Source organism: Eptesicus fuscus, chromosome 1 (assembly GCF_027574615.1).
Source record: "Eptesicus fuscus isolate TK198812 chromosome 1, DD_ASM_mEF_20220401, whole genome shotgun sequence".
Lineage (NCBI taxonomy): Eukaryota > Metazoa > Chordata > Mammalia > Chiroptera > Vespertilionidae > Eptesicus > Eptesicus fuscus.
The window spans coordinates 131,867,139-131,889,392 of NC_072473.1; the positions used below are offsets into that span (position 1 = coordinate 131,867,139).

Consider the following 22,254-nt stretch of genomic DNA (forward strand, 5'->3'; position numbering starts at 1 on the left):
AGATGGTTCTGCAGGAGGCTGCTGAAGCCACCCAAGAAAGAATATGAGTCCCTGAACACAGATAGGGAAGATGTGGACTAATTCAAGAGACATTTCTTCAGGCAAATTTGCAGTGTATGGTAACCAATTGCACACTAAGAATAAACGAGAGGGAGACTTCAAGATAAATACCTCTAGATTTTCCAATTTGAGAGAATTGACAGATGTTTTATCATTAACTAAGATGGAGAGAGCAGGCAAAATAAGTTTGAATTATCTTTTAGTCCCACTGGGTTTGGGGTTTTCATGAATCATTCAGGTGGAGAGTTATAGCAGCCAACTGGACCTCAAGGAGAGAGGTTTGAGAGTCAATGGTCTATGGCTTGATCACAGTACATAAAATGAGAAGAAAATAATATAGCATTCTTTTTATCTGAAAATTTTAATAAAGAATTTTGTACTTCAAATATCTATCAAACAAAGATATTTATGCAGGCCAATTTCTAAGTGTCCCAGTGCAGGAGATAAAATTCTGACATATGCTCTTTCAGTGAGCTAAGGGATTTAAGGTATTCTCATCAGCCCTCATGAATTCTAGAATTTTATGTGGCATAATAATGTTCATCAGTGAGAATGAAAATATCAGACATGAGGCATATATCATTGTAGATTTTTTTTTAAGCAGTGACCACAGGAACAGAAAAGGAAGAGGGTTGGCTACAGGAGATTATCAGGAGTCAGTGTTGAGCCCTTTTTTCAAAGAGTTGTTATTTTAAGGTCAGCTCTGATTTAAATATTCCTGGTACTAAATAAACAGGAGAACTTGGGTAAGCCTGAGTCAGCCTCACACCCTCAACTGATTTCATCAACCAAGACATATTCTAACTCAACCATTTTATGAGCCTGTGAAAGTGAGATCTATTTGAGGAAGAAGTGATTTGGTTTGACCTTCAAGCAGTGGGAAAAAAAACACTTGCCTCTTCAGGAGGACTTCCTCAGAGGAAGCTCTGCCTCAGACAGCAGAAACCTACTGGCATTTCCCAGGCTCCTGAAATGTCAGAAATATTGGCTACAACCTTTGTATTCATAAGGACTACATATTTGAGTATTATTGGTGGACAACTTTGTTAGTGCCGGTTAGCCCAAAGCTCTTACTAAGTTCTTTCCTTCCTTAACTCTTATGGTCCAAGGTGAGTAGTCAGTGTCATATATCATGAAGAGGCTCCTGGAAACTCCCTTCTCCAAGGCTACAAGATGTTGGCAGAGAGAAGGAGGAACACATGTTTCCTGAATTCTAATCCAGTCTCCCAGACATGGAATGGTCCTATTTCTCTTTTCCAGAGTCAGACAACCCTAACAGGGCTTGAACATAATTTAAATTCAATAGCATGAAAGAAAAAAAAGTGTTATTTAAAATGAGAGACCTTTGAAAGTGAAAGATGCCAACTGAAACGGAGTGTCTGACAAAAATCTTCAGTCAATACGTTTTTCAAATTCTTTCAGTTGTTGATTCTCAAATACTTATGCTAATGACAACCACAGGAAAAGCACAGATGTTGGAAATGTACCAAACCCAAGACTAATTCTAGCCAACTAATTCTTTTCACCAAACATTCTGCAAGAGCATCTTACAAGAGGCTCAGGTACCACTGGCATCTCTCAACTTTCCCTTGAGGGAGTCAAGCTAATTCTTTTTCAGGTTTCAACCCACAATGATAATCAGTTTTCTTAGCTCAGCGGGTTTACAAGCTATGTGAGCTTTATGACAATCCAGCACAGCTGTACTAGTATATAGGTGCTGATTTGGCCTGGATGGCTCAGGATAATTATCAGAGTTGTGAAGCCAGCTATTCCATTGGTGGGTCATTTTTGCTGTCACCAGCCACATTGCCATGATGACCATCTTTGACAGACACGTTCTTGACATTGAAGCCCACATGGTCCCCAGGAAGAGCGACACTCAGAACTACCTGGTCCATCTCAGCAGACTCTATTTACTTCTGTTGTAACGTTGACTGGAGCAAAGGTGACCACCATGCTGGGTTTGAGGACCAGTCTCCACTCAGCCCACAGGAACAGAACCAATACCACCAGTTTTGTAGACATCCTGGAGAGGCAGACACAGGGCTTGTCAATTGGATCAGTTGGTGGCAGGATGCAATCCAGAGCGTCAGGCAGCATGGTTCCAGGGGCATTGCCATCTTCACAGGTGACTTTCCATCCTTTGGACCAGGGCATGTTAGTGTTGTCACATTCCAACCAGAAATTGGCACAGATGCTACTGTGTCAGGCTTTTAGCCAGTTTTCTTAATGTAGGTGCTGACTTCTTTAACAATTTCCTTGTATCTCTTCAGGCTGTAGGGCGGTTCAGTGGAATCCATTTTGTTAACACCAACAATCAGTGGTTTTGCACCCAGTGTATAAGCCGGAAGGCCATGCTTATGGGTCTGTCCATTCTTGGACATACCCACTTCAAATTCAGCAACACCAGCAGCAACAATAAGGACAGCACAGTCTGCCTGAGATGTGCCTGTAACCATGCTTTTTATAATTTAGTCTCTGTGCCCTGGGGCATCAATGATGGTCACATAATACTTGCTGGTCTCCAATTTCCATAGGGAGATATCAATGGTAATACCACACTCACGTTCAGCTTTCAGTTTATGCAAGACCCATCTCAGCAGCCTCCTTCTCGTGTTTTTAATTGTTCTTTTGTCAATCCCAACACATTTGTAAATCAGATGGCCAGTAGTGGTAGACTTACCAAAAACTACATGTCCAATGATGATGATTTTGATGAGTATTTTCCTTTACCATGTTGTCTTAGATTTATCAGTGTTTTTCATAACACTTGTGTCCTGGTGACAAACCCATTGTGAAAAAGCAACACTTAGTAATTTTATTCTTATAAGGAAAATCTGCTCTTTCCATGGATGGAAGGAAGGAAGGAAGGAAGAAATACAAGGGAGAGAGAGAGCAAGAGGGCAAGTAAAAACAGAAAGGGCAAGGGGAATCTCCAAACAGACCAATGTTTGCCCTCTTGGTATTTTATTGATGTTCAATATGCTTAAATTGACACAAGAGTCTGGAATGCTCTAAAACTCTGACTAAGAGAATGGCCTCCATGGGCAATTTAAACTTTCTTTCTCATTCATAACCTCAACCACAAAGTTAAACTGGAACCCTATTCTTTTTTAATTTCATGAGTAAAAAATGCATTGAAAACCATTACTCTAGCCAGAATGAGTGATATTTCCTCCAGATCTACTTTCTGACAAATAGTACATCCTAAACTAGGTAGCTGACTAAGTCCTTAGTCACATAAATAGAAGTTTTTCATCTGAAGTCAGTCTTTCCCCCTCCAAGTTGGCCAGGTTGCCCAATCTGCTCTGGGACACTGGAGCTCCCTGAGTAAATTAGAAACCTAACCTCAGGGGAGTGAAGTACTCAGAGGAAAACCCCAGCATCCTGTACACTCTGCTGTAGCAGCACACAAAGACGTTTAGAAACAAAATGCAAATAGTTTGACATAATCTAAGAATTAGTATCCTATGTGGTCTGATTCTAGGGAGTCTGGGAAGACCCTAATGTCACCTCCCCCCACAGGGCTATGATTTTCTGAGGTAAGGTTCTAATCCTTCCTCAAAGGTCAAGTGATTAAGGTTCCTACAATTTTGTTAGTCACATCTTCCTGTGAATGCATAACCTGAAAGAAGGTTTGGAGAGAAGAAGAAGGAGAGAGAAGAAGAAGAACAATGTAGGTTAGGACGTACATATCAGACCCAAAATCAGATCCTTGGAGAACTGGGTACATTTATGAAAGTTATGTTACTTCTCTGAGCACCATCTACACATGACAGTTGATCTAACTCTATGACTCAACAATCTTACCTCCCTTTCCCCTTCCTTCCTCTTTTTTGCCCACTTTCTTTCTCTTTCTTCTTTTCTACAAGTATTTGTTGGGACCCTACTATGGCTTTATTCTAGGCATTGGGAATATAAACTGTAAACAAATTAGACTAAGTTGCCATCCTGTGTATCTTACATTCTAGTGGGGAAAACATAAATAAATAGACATATAATACAGATAGTCCTTACTTTGCATTGTTATGATATACATGAATTTTAGTTACCATTGTTCATTTAACAAAAGTCCCCCAATAGCACATCTGAGTTATTGCATAAAGTACAAATTTCACTACTAGCCCTCCAGTCCACAAATCACTATGTAAATTACAAATGCATATTATGGTCAGTAACCAATCACATCCCTTCTTTTCAAGTCAGTCAGTGACTGGTCACTGCTCATCTGTAGTTCAGGTCACACAAGGACAGCAAAGTGTGTAGCTGTGGTGCCTCCTTGTCTCCCAGTAATAGAGAGATACTCCAGGCAAAAATAATTTAACTTTTAAAGCACTACTACTGTTGAAAAATGCTCCAGGTCACCCTAATTCTCTTGAATGGAAATGTAAAAATTTACTTTTTACTACCAAACACAATTTCATTAGTCTATCCAATGGACCATGAAGTAATTTCAACCTTTAAAGCCTATTAGATGGAAATGAGAGAGAGAGAGAGAGAGAGAGAGAGAGAGAGAGAGGATTTCATGTAATTTTTAAGCTGAGTTTTGAAAAAAATAAGACAAAAGCCATGCAATTAAAAATATTCAGGCATCCAGCAAGTAGTATGTACACAGCATGTTAAGAACTTTTATTGCACTGTGTAAGTAACTTGACAGGTTTCTAATCAAAGGTAAATGGAGATATAGAAGAAATAGCTGACAGTGGGAATGTTAACACACTATTGCTGTTTGAGGGGCTCTAGATTTGAAGCCAGAGGAACTTAATAAAAGGCAAATTTATGGACATAATGAAGAAAATTATTATGACATACAAGGAAAAGGATGAAGACGGCCCAGAGGAAGCCACACTAGTGAAAAACTTCACATTAAAGGAACTTTCAGAGGTTTTTCATGACATTGAAAACACAAAGGACAAAATGTTGAAAGCTGATCCAAACTTGGAAAGGAGTATGACCTTTCACAAAGTAATATAGATAATGTTCTCTTCTTATCATAAATTTTACAATGAAAAGAGGCATGAGTTATACATTTGAAACCTGTATGGTTTTGTGAACTAATGTCACCCCAATAAATTTTATTAAAAACTTTTTAAAATAAATAAAAAACAGAGATGAGCACTGGTCAAACTCCTCTTCATAGTTTTTCTTAATTGTGGCAAAATATATAACATAAAATTTACCATTTTAACCATTTTTAAATGTTCAGTTAAATGTCATTAAATATATTCACACTGTTGTGCAACTATCACCACCATCCATCTCCAGAACTTTTTCATTATCCAAAACTGAGACTATATTCATTAAACACAAACTCCCCATCCTTTCCACCCCCAGCCCCTGCTAACCACTATTCTACTTTCTGTCTCTATGAATTTGACTATTCTAGTTCCTTTTGTGTCTGGTTTATTTCACTTAGCAGTTCAAGATTCATTCATGTTGTGGCATGCATCAGAATTTACTTCTTTTGTTAAGGCTGAATAATATTCTATTGTATCTACAGGGTGGGGCAAAAGTAGGTTTACAGCTGTTTATATGGAAAATAATACAGTAATTAATAAATAATAATACAAGAATAAACTGTGTTTCATGTACTCAAATGTAAACCTACATTTGCTAACCTTATACATACTATATTTTGTTTATCCCATTTGGGTGGTTTCTACCTTTTGGCTATTATAAATAATGCTGCTATGAATATTCATATGCAAATATCTGTTCAAGTCTCTGGTTTTGACTCTTTTGGGTATATATCTCAAAGTGCAAGTAAAATTGTTGGATTATAGAATAATTCTATGTTTAATTTTTTGTGGAACTCTCATACTGTCTTTTACAGTGTAAGCACCATTTTATATATCACTAGCAATGCACAATGGGTCCAATTTCTTCATATCCTTGACGACACTTGCTATTTTCTGTTTCTTTTCATAATAGCCATCCTAATGTATTTGAAGTAGTATACTATTGTGTTTTGATTTGCATTTCTGTAATGATGATTAATGGTGTTGAACACCTTTTCTCGTACCTTTTGGCAATCAATACATCTTCTTTTGAGAAATCTCTACTTAATTGGTACTTTTTATATAGAAATAATACATTTTTGAATTATGATTAACATTTATTTAAATAGAAAAAATATATGGTATATACATATTTCAATATAGATAGATAATATAGACCTTTAACTGTATCTATAACTTATAAATAAGTTTATTGTAAATTTATAAATCCCTACTACTCAAGGAAATCTACAGATTCAATGCAATCCCTATTAAAATACTAACAGCATATTTCACAGATCTAGAACAAATACTCAAAAAATGTATATGGAATCAAAAAAGACCCGAATAGCTGCAACAATATTGAGGAAGAAAAACAAAGTTAGAGAAATCACAATACCAGATATCAAGTTATACTACAAAGCCACTGTAATAAAAATAGCCTGGTACTGGCACACAAACAGGCATATAGATCAATGGAACAGAACAGAGATCCCAGAAATCGGTCCAAGCCACTATGCTCAATTAATATTTGACAAAGGAGGCAAGAGCACACAATGGAGTCAAGACAGTCTCTTCAATAAATGGTGTTGGGAAAATTGGACAGATACATGCAAAAAAAAAATGAAACTAGACCACCAACTTACACCATACACAAAAATAAACTCAAAATGGATAAAGGACTTAAATGTAAGTCATAAAACCATAAATATCCTAAAAGAAACTATAGGCAGAAAAATCTCAGACATCTCTCACAGCAATATGTTTATGGATACAGCTCCTAGGGCCGTGGTCGGCAAACTGCGGCTCACGAGCCACATGCGGCTCTTTGCCCCTTGAGTGTGGCTCTTCCACAAAACACCACGGCCTGGGCAAGTCTATTGAAGAAGTGGTGTTAGAAGAAGTTTAAGTTTAAAAAATTTGGCTCTCAAAAGAAATTTCAATCGTTGTACTGTTGATATTTGGCTCTGTTGACTAATGAGTTTGCCGACCTACGGCAAAGGACACTAAGTAGAAAATAAACAAATGGGACTACATCAAAATAAAAAGCTTCTGCTCAGCAAAAGAAATCATCAACAAAACAAAAAGGGAGCCCACTGAATTGGAGAACATATTTGGCAATGATAACATCTGATAAAGGGTTAATATCCAAAATATATAAGGAACTCATACAACTTAACAAAAGACAAACAATCCAATTAAAAAATGGGGAAACAACCTAAATAGACACTTCTCCAAAGAGGACATACAGAAGGCCAAGAGACCTATGAAAAAATGCTGAGTCACTGATCATCAGAGAGATGCAAAATAAAACAACAATGAGGTATCGCCTCACACCTGTCAGAATGGCTACCATCAACAAATGACAAGTGCTGGTGAGGATGTGGAGAAAAGGGAACCCTGGTACACTGCTGGTGGAAATGAAACCATTATGGAAAACAGTATGGAGTTTCCTCAAAAATTTAAAAATGGAATTGCCATTTGAACCAGTGATTCCACTTCTAGGAATATATCCTAAAAACCCGAAATACCGATCAGAAAGAATGTATGCACTCCTATGTTCATAGCAGCACAATTTACAACAGCCCAAGTGCCCAAGAGTAGACGAGTGGATAAAAAAGCTGTGGTACGTTTACACCATGGAATACTATGCAGCAGTAAAAAGAAGGATCTCTTACCTTTTGAGACAGCATGGAGGGACCTGGAGAGTATCATGCTAAGTGAAATAAGTCAGTCAGAGAAAGACAAGCATCACATGATCTCACTCATATGTGGAATCACAGTAACAAAATAAACATGAACAGAGTGAATCCAGAGACATAGAAGCATGGAACAGGGTGTGGAATCTCAGAGGGAAGGCAGGGGAGGGTGGGGGAGGGAGGTAATCAACCAAAGACCTTGTGTGCATCTATGCATAACCCATGGACACAGACAACGGGGTGGTGAGGACCTGGGGCAGGGGCGGGGAGGGCTGGAGGAGGTCAATGGGGGGGACATATGTAATACTTTCAACAATAATGAATTATTTTAAAGAAATGAATGAAGTACTAACAGTACCATCAGCCATCCCGGATCTGTCTCCTGCTTCAACAGTGTTTGGACAGAACAGACCCAGGGATGCCTTCTCCCAGCCTCCAACCACCCTCCACAGTCTTTTCCAGTCACCACCTTCGGCACCACCCCCAAGACCAGCCAACACACCTTAACTTCTTATTGCCAAACACACCTTAACTCCTTCTTCCCGACCAACCCTGAGCTCCCAAATTCGTCAAATTATTCCCCCAGGTGGAGGCTGCCGTCGACCGCCTGGCCCCCCTGCCTCTGCGGCTCCACACCCACCTCGCTCTGGGCTTCTGTTTCCACCGTGAGGATGTGGCTCTGGAGGGGGGTCCACTCCTTCGGAGAGCGGGCGGAGAGAAGCTGAGGGCGCTGAGTGTCTCTTAAAGTGCCAACCCAGCGCAGTGGCCGCATTCTCTTCCAGGACATGCTGAGGCCTCCCAGGAGGAGTGGGCAGAGCTCAGGCCACCATGCCAGCCGCCCTGGCCCTGGAGAGGAACTGACCCAGGCCCTGCTGGAGCTGCTGCCCATGCCAGCCGCCCTGGCCTGGAGAGGAACTGACCCAGGCCCTGCTGGAGCTGCTGCTCTGGTTCTACCCACACAGACCCCTAGCCCGTGACTTCCCACAGAACCACTTCCGGGGCGAGGAGGTGAAACTCATTAAGAAGATGGGCCACACCTGACTCACACCCACAGGCTGCCGGCCTCCAGGCTGGGCTGGGCTAGTAGCTCTTCAAAAAGCTCCCCCTCAAGCACGACTAGGAGCCTGTGGAGCCTGAGGCCTTTGAGGGGCCCCTCTGCATCCCCTGGTGTCTGGCTTTAACCTAATCCTCTCCCCGAAACTACTGGCCATTCTTTTAACCACCCTGAAGCCCTCTCCCATGCATTGAACCAAATGAAACAATAAAGCTTTTTGCAGGAAAAAAAAAAAAAAGACAGAAGGATGATTGTTTTTGTATTGGCCCTTTCAGCTGGCTGTAGACCATTTCGTTGCTCATCTTACCTAATAATAGACAAACATGTAAATTGACCATACCTTCACTATGCCTATAGCCAATCAGAGTGAGTATGCAAATTAACCCAACAAAGATGGTGGGTTAATATGCATATGCAGGCATGGAGCGGCCAGGAGGGGCGGGATGCCTGCTATGAGGGGGAGGGGAGACGGCAGAGGGAGCTACAGGAGCAGTGTTCCAGACAGAAGGGAGGACTTGCTGGCTCCCAGGCAGCAGGGAGTGAAGCCAGGGGAAGGAAGGCCTATTCTTGCACAAATATCGTGCAATGGGTCTCTAGTCAAGGAATAAGAGCAGTGATTTTCAAACAAATTGGATTATTTCAAAGCAGGAAATAGAGTGTATATTATGGACCAACACATAGCTACACATAAAACCGTACACTGAGTGGCCAGAATATTATGATCTCTGAACACATAATAATCTGGCCACTCAGTATATATATTAGAGGCCCGGTGCATGAATTCGTGCATGGGTGGAGTCCGGCCAGCCAGCCTGGCCAGGGGGAGGGGACATGGACGGTTGGCTGGCCTGCCTGCTGGTCGAACTCCTGGTAGAGGGGACCATTTGCATATTAGCCTTCTATTATATAGCATATACACTGAGTGGCCAGATTATTATGCATTCAGAGATCCTAATAATCTGGCCACTCAGTGTATAAGTAACTGAATAACAGTTTAAAAGGCTGACATGAACCTTTTATTATTTTTAGCATATGCCATGCATATGTTCTATTTTGTATTTTATAGAATTACTCTTTTTCAATTATATATGTACATAATAAAAATTTATAAGTGTATCTATAAGTTATAGAAATACATTTTAATTCTCAGTACTTTAATGTTATAAAATACAGTATAGTAAATAAATATATATTCATTTTATAAGTGGTTTTTTTTTTTTCATTTTCCTACACATTTATAACCAAGAATGGGAGCACTTTTAACATTTTGACAAAAAATTTCAAAGGTCATTCATGGAACAATCTTAATTTTCCCCATTTATTATTAGTAACCTCTTGCATGGTTTCAGCTTGCATGGCCATTTTTATGGTCCCCTACTACCATGCAAAGTGAGGACTTCCTTTAGAGCAGTGGTTCTCAACCTTCCTAATGCCGCGACCCTTTAATACAGTTCCTCATGTTGTGGTGACCCCCAACCATAACATTATTTTCGTTGCTACTTCATAATTGTAATTTTGCTACTGTTATGAATCATAATGTAAATATCTGTGTTTTCCGATGGTCTTAGGTGACCCTGCTAGCAGTTCTCAACCTGTGGGTCGCCCCTCCTGGCCGCTCTGTGCCTGCATATGCATATTAACCCACCATCTTTGTTGGGTTAATTTGCATACTCACTCTGATTGGCTGTATTAAAGGGTCAAGGAATTAGGAAGGTTGAGAACCACTGCTTTAGAGTGTCAGATTAGTGATAAGGGATATGGAAATAATGCAGGATGAGGGAATAGGGAGTGATAGACTGTGATGGGAGATTGGACTGTTTATGTCAGTTATCAGGAAATGCCACTCTGGGAAAGAGAAATTTGAGTAGAGGCATAAACTGAGTGAGGAAGCCAGCCATATCCTTGCCCATGGGAAGAGCTTTCCAGACTTGGGGGATAGCAAGACCAAAGGCCATCAGATGGGAACCTGCTTGGCCTGTTTGGAAATAGCAAAAAATGTCAGTGTGGCTAGAGTACACTGAGAGAGGGGGAGAGTAGTAGCAAATAAAGATGGAAAGGTAGATGGGGTCTAGATTATGTAGGGTCATGTTGGCCATGGTATGCACTTTGTATTTTATTGTAAAGTGTGGGAAGCCATTGGAGGGCTAATAGTAATGTCATGTTAGTGCACAAGGCAATTGATTGGTTAAGGATAAATTCCTTTAGAGAGAGAAAAGGAGGAAGTGAAGATATTAAAGATGAACTTCACCTACTTCATAATTTGTGTAATGGTGAGTCTTGGTTTGAAAATGAAGACAGGATATAAGACTTCCACAGACCAGGACTTATTCACAGTTTTATTGAGCATCTTCTATATACCAAGGAGGTTTCTCAACTCCCTCAGTCTCACTAAGAGACTTCTGCAATTTTCTCAAGAACCTTTCAGGACAAGACACTTCTCACCCAGACGTGGAAGACTGAGGGTTCCTTATTAAGAAAGCCCACAGTGAACATGAGTGCTCCTGACTTTCAAGAGAAGCAGCGGCCAGATTTCTCCACACACCAAGCCAGGTTCACAAACCCACAAGCCCACGGGTCAGGCAGGGAGTACAAATAAGTGAAGTTGGCCCAGAGAGCCTGGTAAATAGCAAGCATGTGCCCTACCTAAAGAGGATAGCCACTAGCAACTCCTGCTAGCTATCACCATGATGAAATATGGCCCTGAGAGACCAGATCCTCAAGAGAAGCAGGAAATCCAGATTACAATCCTGGTTTTTTAGTAATGGCAAGTAATTTAAAATAGATAACACATCATGTAGGCTATATAAAAATGTGTCTGTGAGCCTTATATTGTTATTTCTGACCTTAAAGAACCCTGCCCCTCAAAGATCCCCGTATCATTTCCTAAGAATATTCATGCAGAGAATCAGAACTGGTATCTTTCTCCCACCCATATGCCTTCCTGAAAGGAGTTACACTTAATTGAAAATCTCAATGTCTTGGAGACTTTCGGTAACCTTTTAATTCCAAGTTTAATGTACCTTGAACACTTTAAAAAAGCATTCTTAAAACTCATAGATTTGGTAGAAAACTCTGCATTGGGTAGACATTGTCTTTAGCATCTAAGTATATGTTGTTTTTTCCAACATGCCAAACCCTTAAAAGATATGCTAATCTTCCTTAAGCACCTTAATACAAAGAACGAGAAACATCATTAATATTGATTTACAAGGCAGGAATTCACACACACACACAAAAAAATCTTACAACTGCTGCGTTCTTACTGTACAGAACCAAGAAGAGCAAAGCAAACATAGAGATCATTTTGATTAAAGGTTAAGTAAATTTTCTTTGTGTTGAACTTTCCAAAAAATCTATTGAAATATTTGTAATACTTAAAAGTTGTATACATGCAGAGTTTATTGCACTACTAGAAAAGCTCCATAATTACCCGTGCCTTAGTTTCACTTTTCTGCTTCTCTGTTTCTAAGAAAAAAAGAAGTTTAAATAGAATTTTGTAATTTGAGGGTATGTTATGAGAGAAGGGAAATTATATCAATCTTTCAGGGTTGGCCTTTTATATATATACTTATGAAAGCAATTCAGTCAATTATTTATCTTGAAAAAAAGATTTCATATATTTTAAAAATCTATTAACCAATGTCACCCCAAATACATGTAATTTTTTTTAAATCCCCATGTTTATTACTATTCTAAACTGGAAAAAAATCTGAAGAACTTTCTCACAATATCTTAAACCACAGTGTCTGTTAGTCAGTGTAAGGTAGAAGAAAATCTGAAGTATGTATTTCTCCCCGAATTTTCATTTGATGAAGATAATTTGTCTCAAAATAATTATCTGTTCTAAGAATATCAATATCCTGTCTGCTTGGTCGGCTTCTGGAGCAACAGTAGCTTCAGAGCTTCAATGAATTTTGTCATCACTAAAACTAATGGGAAATGGAACATTTTCTCAGCCTCAGAAGTTGGGCAGCCCCGCTCCTCTTACAGGGATAGACCAAGAGGCCTATTTCTCACTTCTTCAGTAGTGCCAGGAAAGGATAACCTTTCTAAGCTTATTTTAGGAACATGGGAGAACCAGAGAGGATCCTGTTTGGCTTAATGAAAGACTAATCCCCACCATATTCCATTTTTGAGATGTTTGCTCTGAAGACAGGTGGAGTTAACCCTAACCTTAATCCTAACCCATCTCAAAATCATTACAAAACCCCTTTTGCCATGTTGGCATATGGACATCTTTGGGGGCAATTATTCTGTCTACCATACTTAGCCACGGTGCAAATTTCAATGGGTTTTAGGGGTGGCAGTTCAGCAAGTAAACATTATGATTTCTTTTAAAGTATCAAGTGTATGGCAACTCCTGGGGGCTCCCGAGTCGCCCTTGCTTCCTGTTACTTTTCCCTATAAAGGGCCAAACTTGTTTTACAGATGAGAAAACAGCTCAAAGAACTAAATAATTACATCCAACAACCCTCCAGGGTCATCAAGACAGGCATTAAGTCTGAAACATCGGCTCTTGATATACTGTTAGCATGCTTCTCACCTTTCTTCAGTGCCTCCTCCCCAGGAAGTATGTCCTAAAGAGATGTAGCGGTGATGGCACCAAATTGGGTTGCATTGGCAGGATCGGGGTTGAGAGTAGATAAAGGAGGGGAAATGACATTTGTAGAAAAATCAGCCACACAGCTGTTGTACTCCCAGTCACTGCTTGCCATTCTTACTCAGACTTTTAAAGAGGGTCCCTTTCATAGTGCCTTTTAGACTTTAAGTTGGATGATGCTACTGGGTGTGCTTCATTTTCTGTGTGCACAAAAAGGTATTTGAGGCCACATATTTCCTTGGTATAGCAAGGAAAATATTTAAGAACTAGAACCAGTTTTGGGGTCCAACCCTGGGGGGCTCACATCTCAGCTCTATCACATACCATTGGCTGGGTGACCACTGGAAATAGTACCCACCTCATGAACTAGATGTGATAAGTAAAAAAAGCTACCGTATTTTTCAGCATATAAGATGACTGGGCGTATAAGACGACCCCCAACTTTTTTTTTTAATTTCTTTATTGATTAAGGTGTCACATATTTGTCCTCATCCCCCCATTCCCATCCCACCCCCCTCCCCACGCATGCCCCAACCCCCTGTTGAACTTAACCGTTGGATAGGCTCATATGCATGCACACAAGTCCTTTGGTTGAACTCTCCCCCTCCCCCCACCCTCCCCTATCCTCCCTCTGAGGCCCGATAGTCCGATCGATGCCTCCTTGTTTCTGGTTCTGTTCTTGTTCCTCAGTCTATGTTGTTCATCATTTCCCCTAGATGAGCGAGATCATATGTCACTAGATATATACTTATAAGAACTGAATGTGAGATGAGCAATAATAGTTATGCTGACAGGCAAATGAATCAGTCTGTAGTGAGTTTCTTTCTGGACCAACAGTTCTTTTGAGACCCAATTTCAATGTCCACCAGTTCCTTATGTGTACATGTCAGCACTGACCCCTCAGCTCTGGATGGTGGACAAATGGTGGTAACGGAGGTCCGACTCCCTCAGGTTTGGTCTCGGCCGGACCCAGGGGCACGGCTTCACCCGGACTAAGGGGCACGTGGCCTCACCCAGACCCAAGGGGCGCGTGGCCTCACCCGGGCCCGGGACCCAGCCTCACCCGGATGGATCCAGGGGCACACGGCCTCACCCGGACCCAGGATCCGGCTTCACCCATACCCAGGGGCGCAAGGCCTCACCCGGACCCAGGGGCACATGGCCTCACCCGGGCCCAGGGACCCAGCCTCATCCGGGTCCAGTGGCACGTGGTCTCACCCGGACCCAGGGGCGCGTGGCCTCACCCGGGCCCAGGGACCCAGCCACACCCGGGTCCAGGGGCGCGTGGCCTCTCCCTCACCCAGGGGCGCGTGGCCTCTCCCAGACCCAGGGGCACATGGCCTCACCCGGGCCTAGGTGCGCGAGACCTCACCCAGATCCAGGGACACATGGTCTCACCCGGACCCAGGGGCGCGTGGCCTCTCCCAGACCCAGGGACACGTGGCCTCACCCGGACCTAGGCGCGCGAGGCCTCACCCAGATCCAGGGACACATGGCCTCACCCGACGACCCCCAACTTTTCCAGTTAAAATATAGAGTTTGGGATATACCCGCCCTATAAGATGACACCCGGCATATAAGACGACCCCCGACTTTTGAGAAGATTTTCCTGGGTTAAAAAGTCATCTTATATGCCAGAAAATACAGTAATCTACAGTAAGTGGTTAGTATATATAAGGATGCAATAAATACTAGCTGCCATTATTATTATTATTATTGTTATTATTATTTACTAGAGGCCCGGTGCACGAAATTCGTGCATGGGGGCAGGGGTGGTGTCCCTCAGCCCAGCCTGCACCCTCTCCAGTCTGGGACCCCTCGAGGGATGTCCGACGGGCAGTCAGACATCCCTCTCACAATCCAGGACTGCTGGCTCCCAACTGCTCGCCTGCCTGCCTTCCTGATTGCCCCTAACTGCTTCTGCCTGCCAGCCTGATCACCCCCTAATCACTCCCATGCCAGCCTGATTGATGCCTAACTGCTCCCCTGTCAGCCTGATTGCCCATAACTGCCCTCCCCTGCTGGCCTGGTCACCCCTAACTGCCCTCCCCTGCAGGGTTGATTGCCTCCAACTGCCCTCCCTTGCAGGCCTGGTGCTTCTCAACTGCCCTCCCCTGCTGGCCATCTTGTGGTGGCCATCTTGTTTCCACATGGGGGCAGGATCTTTGACCACAAGAGGGCAGCCATATTGTGTGTTGGAGTGATGGTCAATCTGCATATTACTCTTTTATTAGATAGGATAGAGGCCTGGTGCACGGGTGGGGGCCAACTGGTTTGCCCTGAAGGGTATCCCAGATCAGGGTGGGGGTTCCCTTGGGGCAGTGATGGGCAACCTTTTGAGCTTAGTGTGTCAAACTTCGCCAAAAAACTTAGCATAACTCGGGTAGTGTGTCACTTTGAGGAAAAAACTAACTCCAAGACTCTAGTCACAAATGTTTCATCCTCAGGAGCAGCAAATGTTTCATCCTCGGCATGCGGCCGTGTGTCATCAGAAATGGCTACGCGTGTCAGTGCTAAACACGCGTGTCATAGGTTTGCCATCACTGCCTTGGGGCGTGGGGCGGCCTGAGCAAGGGGCCTGTGGTGGATTGCAGGCCGGCCACACCCCCTGGCGACCCAAGTGGAGGCCCTGGTATCTGGGATATATTTACTTTCTACAATTGAAACTTTGTATCCTGGAGCAGAGCCAAGCCTCCTGCTCACTCTGTGGCCGGCAGCCATTTCTGTTTGGATTTGTTCACCTTCTATAATTGAAACTTTGTAGCCTTGAGTGGAGGCTTAGGCTGGCTATGGCAGGGGAAAGCTTGGCTTCTTCTATCGCCTTGGAAACCCAAGCCTCACTCCTACTTTCTCTGTGGCTGTAGCCATCTTGGTTGGGTTATTTTGCATACTCGCTCTGATTGGCTAGTGGGCGTGCCTGTGGGCGTGGCTGGTGGGTGTAGTGGAGTTAGGGTCAATTTGCATATTACTCTTTTATTAGGTAGGATTATTATTATTATCAGCTGTCCTAAATGATCTGGCCCCTTCTCACCTCCCTGGCCTCAGCTCCTACCATTCTCTCCCTTTATCCATTATGCACCAATCACACAAGCCTTGTTTCTGACTCTCAAACAGGCTGTGAGAGTCTTTGCATTTACTATTATTTTAACTTGAAACTCTTCCCCCAGATATTTACAAAGCCACTTTATCTACTCTCAGCCCGACCCTGTAATGCAACCCAATTTGGTGCCATCACCCCTATATCTCTTTAGGACACACTTCCTGAGGAGGAGGCACTAAAGAAAGGTGAGAAGTATCTCATTATTCAGGCCTTAGCTCAAATATTACATTTTTAAAAATTCTTCTCTGACCACCCTAACTAGAGTAGCCACACCCACACTCCCCAGTTGTACCCAGTACTTTTTCTTTTATTCCCTTAGTGGTTGGTCATTATTAAGCTGAAATTACCTTCTTCCTTATGTCCCTTCCTGTCTTTCTCCTTCTCTATAGTCTTTAAATTGCTTTTATTCAGCAGTGTTATCATGTTCATTGATATATCTCCAGCACCTAGAACAGTGCCTGAAACATGACAGGAACTCAGTTTTTGCCACCAGGCCAACCAATTGATAATGGATTGTCATGAGAGCATAGATCTTAGTTTAATATATTAATTTGGAATTTTTGTTTTTTATAAATACCTCTTGAGACTCATTCCCCATATCCTCATTAATTACATCAGTCTCTCTCTCTCTCTCTCTCTCTCTCTCTAATGTCTCTTCACCCCTCCCCAGCTCTTCCTCCTCTTCATCACAACCCTTTATCCTTCCAAATACTTTTTAAAAAATTATAATAGAGTACTCACAAAGGCCAAGAAATGCACAAGACTCAAAGAATGAATCATTACTGGTAAAACTTTAGAGGCCATTGTTGGTTGACAGAGAACTATTTTGGTCCCTTTAACTCTGTTCTAAACCACAATTGCGTAATTGCTTGTAGGCTTGCCCAACTCTGCCTTATCCTCAGTCCATGACACAGTGATTTAAGCATACAACAAGCACTCATAAATGTGTATGACATGAATGGGGGCTTCTCCTACCTATCCATAGAATCCTGTGAAAAGGATTCAAGTCAATAGTGATCAGGGAAGAACATAAGAATCCTGCTTTAGGTCCCCCTCACCCCTCTCAGAACCAGGCCAGCGCTAGTTGATCTGCCAGTGGAGAGGGAGTACAGAAGGGGTTGGGTGGGTAAGTATCCTGTTCCTAGGCCCTGTCTCCTAGGACTTGGGGCTTGGCAGAGCCATTGGAATCCCCATGTCACAGTCAAGAGCTGTTAGTTAACAAGCAATAAATCTTGGTGTCTCCTTTGAAAAAAGGAACTGAAATACCATGGCTATAGACAAAAGTCTTGGGACCATAGAATTTCAAAATTGGATAGGTCTTTGGGAGTCACCTGATTCATACTACCATTTTGATTAAATTACTAGCTCACAATAACTCAGTAGTGAGCTAGGAATCAATATCAGGGCTGACACCCCATTGTCTTGTTGTGAGGAAATAGAAAAGAGATTGAGTGTGTAAGGCAATCTTTTTCCTATTCAATCATCATGTACGAAGTTTGTCAGAGAACAAATGTAAGGCCACATAAATAGATACACATAACATTCTTTGTTTCATACACATTATATATTCATCAAAATTTCAATTAAAAATAGTAGAAAAATATATTTAAGTTTCTTATTTCAAAATCTTTACCCATCCCCCCAAATAAATCCTTCGTGCCATATGGTAAATCTTTATACTGAGTTGATATTCTGGGTGCTTTTTCACTCCAGTAAATTGTATTTTTTAATGACTGCTGAGTTATATATTATAATATACAGATTGACACACATTTATACTTGAAGCTGCTATAGGGCACTGTAGAGCAGATTTCAGGATGAAATATTGTTGGCAAATATACCCTTTCCTCTCCTCATTCCTCCTCTCTTCTATACTGCAAATTTGCTCTTCCCCCAAACATCTCTGACATAGGGAATGCAGTCTCCTGAGAAATGTGTCAGCACTTCTCTGCACTGATTTTTAGCTACCTTCAAAATCCAAGCTCTTTAAGACCACCTGAAATAAGAAAAGCATTAGCTTTTGCAAAGTTACTATACAGTTCTTTCACTAGAAAACTACACAAATTTTTAAAGCTATGGGACATAAATGGTTAAAAAAGTCAGCTCCCTCTTGTTTTTATTAAATCATTTCTTTATTTTCAGGGGTGTGGAGGTGAGGGTGATGGTATTGATTCGCTGCCTGCTAATTTTTAGAATTTTCAGTGTCATTCTTTGACTGTATGTGTGTGTGTGTGTGTGTGTGCATGTTTCTTCCTTTGGAAAAACAAAAGATGGGTTTCCTTGCCCACCATGGAAAAAAAGTAACATATGACTAAATCCTTTCCTGAGAGCACAGAGAACCAAAAGCAGGTGGCTTAGATCAGGGTGGTGAGGAAGTTTTGTCATTTCCAGAAGGAAGCATGAGTCATAGTGTGAAACATTTTGGGAGGCCTAAATCAGAGCTGTCGAGGAAGCCAGTTCTCAGACAGTTTAACTTAGAACCACGATGTAAATTAATTAAACGCCTTCAATATCTTGTCTTTCTCCAAGATGGCTACAGACATAGATGTTCCAATTATTTTCTTTCAAAAACAGAGAGTAATTTAACAGTTGAATAAGTCCCCTAGTCTGCTTCTGAAGCAACCAGGCCTGAAGATTATAATTAATATATATCTTTTAGAATGGAGAAAGAGTGGGTAACAGATGGAGGGAGAATACTGCTCTAAATCTATTAGTACATGGAGCATGGTTAAATTAAATTATATCATTAGAAAAGTTAAATTATTATGGATAGCTAAATATTTTAACAAACAGTCTTTTCCTCTTTAAGGCCAAAATGTACTTGAGAAAAAAATCTTTCCACACTCAAATTTCTCATTGTTGTGAGATTCTGTCCTCTTTTGCAAAGGCTCAATACTCAGAAAAGCACCAGAATGGTAAGGAACACTCCATATAACGCTTCAGAAGAAGATGGTAATGGGTGGAGTTCAGGAGATGAGAAGAAATGCTGCCCTGTGGGGATGAAAGAGGGGTAGCACTGGCTTAGGGTGGGAGCAAGCAGGGGAAGAAGTGCAGGGATAGCAAGATGGGATGCCTTTCCAAAATTCATTAGGATCCATTACTAAGAGGTTTAAGGTAAAATAAATTAGAAATGTTTTAATTTAGACACTGAGAGCATTGAAAAAAATCTTGATATACACTGAGTGGCCAGATTATTATGATCTCTGAACGCATAATAATCTGGCCTCTCTCTCTCTCTCTCTCTCTCTCTCTCTCTCTCTCTCTCTATATATATATATATATATATATATATATATATATATATATATATATATAGAGGCCCAGTGCATGAATTTGTGTGTGGAGTCCGGCCAGCCTGGCCAGGGGGAGGGTGCAGGGGCCTGAAGCGGCGGGGGCCAAACATGGCGGGGATCTCCCTTTTCCGCGTCCCGCGTGGAAAGAGAGATGAACGAACCGGTTCTAAGTGGAGGCGGCCAGGGATTGAGAAATAATAGAAATAAAGAAAACAAGACGCAGAAATAGATTCATGAAGCTGGGGCTGGGTGGGACGCCATCTTTCCTCTCTGATGGAGAGGCTGCATGACGACGACCCTGAGCCACCCAGCAGGTTTATTTTATATCCCAAAAACCCAGGAAGTAACACCAAAACTTAGGATCAAAGGAGCTTATTTGCATTCTTAACTAGGCCCCAGCATTACTGGATTTACATATCTAGACCCGCCCCTGCTGACACCTGGGCTGCTATGAAGTCAGAACTGATTAACATGTCCAGCCTCAATGGGGAAGCATGTTCCCAGGGCGTGACTCGGCCTAAGCCCTGAGTTCAGCTGATGATAATTAAGGAAATGCCCAGGTGCCTCCCAGGCGGCCCTCTACAGGAGGGGACATGGGCAGTTGGCTAGCCTGCCTGCTGGTCGAACTCCCGGTTGAGGGGACAATTTGCATGTTAGCCTTTTATTATATAGGATATACACTGAGTGGCCAGATTATTATGCGTTCAGAGATCATCATCATCTGGCCACTCAGTGTATTACAGTTCCAGGGGTCTGATGATTCAGAGGTATAATAATACTAATTATAACATGGTCTGATGAGTACATAGATTTGGAGTGAATTCAGACATAACTTTGGGTGCTCCCAATTTCCACCATTATCTCCTTGAAACTTGAAATTGAAAAGGACCTTACTTTGGCATGATAGTTTCCTGTGGTTGGTTTCACTCTCTGATAACCACTTAGGGGGAGCCAGCTGCTGTTGTTAGGCCTGGGAAAATTGGCTGGGGAACAACTGTAGCCTTTGGCAACCCTAGAAACATGTGTATGGATGGGAAAAGAAGAAAGAGAAATGTGTTGCACAATCTAGAAATTTAGGAGATACACACACACACACACACACACACACACACACACACACACACACACATAATATGAGGCATGAGGCTCCGTAATCCATTTGGGATTATTAAAGAATGACAAGAACTCTAGACTTGATAGTAGCAGAAAACCCGTCCTCCTGACCTTCTATATGTAGGTGGCAGAGACATTATTAATATCACAACTTTATAAAAGTTTCCCTCTGAGTCAGCTTTAAACTAGGTTAGGACCTGTCATTCAGGGTTTTCTGAGTGGCCTTTTGCCCCATCAAACTTTCTAGAATTCAGCTTTTTCAGTGAGCCAAAAATTTAGGAGCATACTTTACCTTCACCACTTTCCTCCAGTACCACCCTTTGATATAGGCAACCTGTGTCCTGATCTTTAGAATGAACTGTTTTGGCTTTTTTCTAGCCCAGCCTTTCCCCATGTGATAAGGATTCCATGAATCCAAGGAAATATACCCATCCAGAAGCTCTGCTCCCTCTTCCAAACTATGCTCTGGGTAGCTAGGACCCACAGATTTCCTGCCTGGATGACGCCAAGCTGGCTTCCAAGACCTGTATATTCCTCTTCCCTAGGTCTGCCTTCCCAAAGGCAGATATGCCACAGGTGCTTCCCCTGACACTAGTGTAGTCCTTCTTGGTCTCTGTGGTCCAAGAGTATGCTTTAGCCTCAGCCTTGGGTTCTGGGATTTTTATAATGGTGACCTGTCTATTGGTAACTGCTAGTTTGTCTCCTTGAGAGGGGGAATAAAGTTGGGAATAGCCTATATTGTTATCTGGATGACATCATTCCCTTTTTCCTTCTTAATAACATTCTGTTAACAAGAATTTTACCATCCCAAGAGTTTTGATAGGGTATGAATAGAATGTAAGTTTAGTGTCCACCCAATGTGGCATCCCAGAATCCATGGATCATTATACTTGTGGTGGTAAATTTGTTGCTTGGTTCACTGCTGTGGTAGTGCCTTAAACATAAATCCAAATTTAAATACATATATTTAATGTAAATATATAAATTAAATTTAAATCCATAGCTAAATAAATATATACATATAGGTATATATGTACTATATATGTGTATATACAGTTTTCATTATGCAGGTTGAACATTATCTTTCTTTTGAAACAATTGGTAGGTCTATGGTATACATATACTTCTGAATATCTATAGCATGCATGCATTGTGTAAAAGATGAAATGTAGTGGTTGCAAGAAGTAGAAATTTCTTTGGGATCACTGATTATTGAGACCCTTTCATTACCCATGGACTTTATTAACATCACGATGCACGTGTCATCCGCTGATAGAAGGGCTAGACTGGGCTACACTACAAGCTTGCTGAAGTACTTAATCCAGATTTTTTCACAAG

At 41.7% G+C, this 22,254-nt stretch overlaps 1 pseudogene; it reads right to left on the reverse strand.

The window, feature by feature from the left end:
- Window positions 1-1,681: 1,681 nt before the first annotated feature.
- On the reverse strand, window positions 1,682-8,528 carry LOC129150003 (elongation factor 1-alpha 1-like; annotated as a pseudogene).
- Window positions 8,529-22,254: the final 13,726 nt, after the last annotated feature.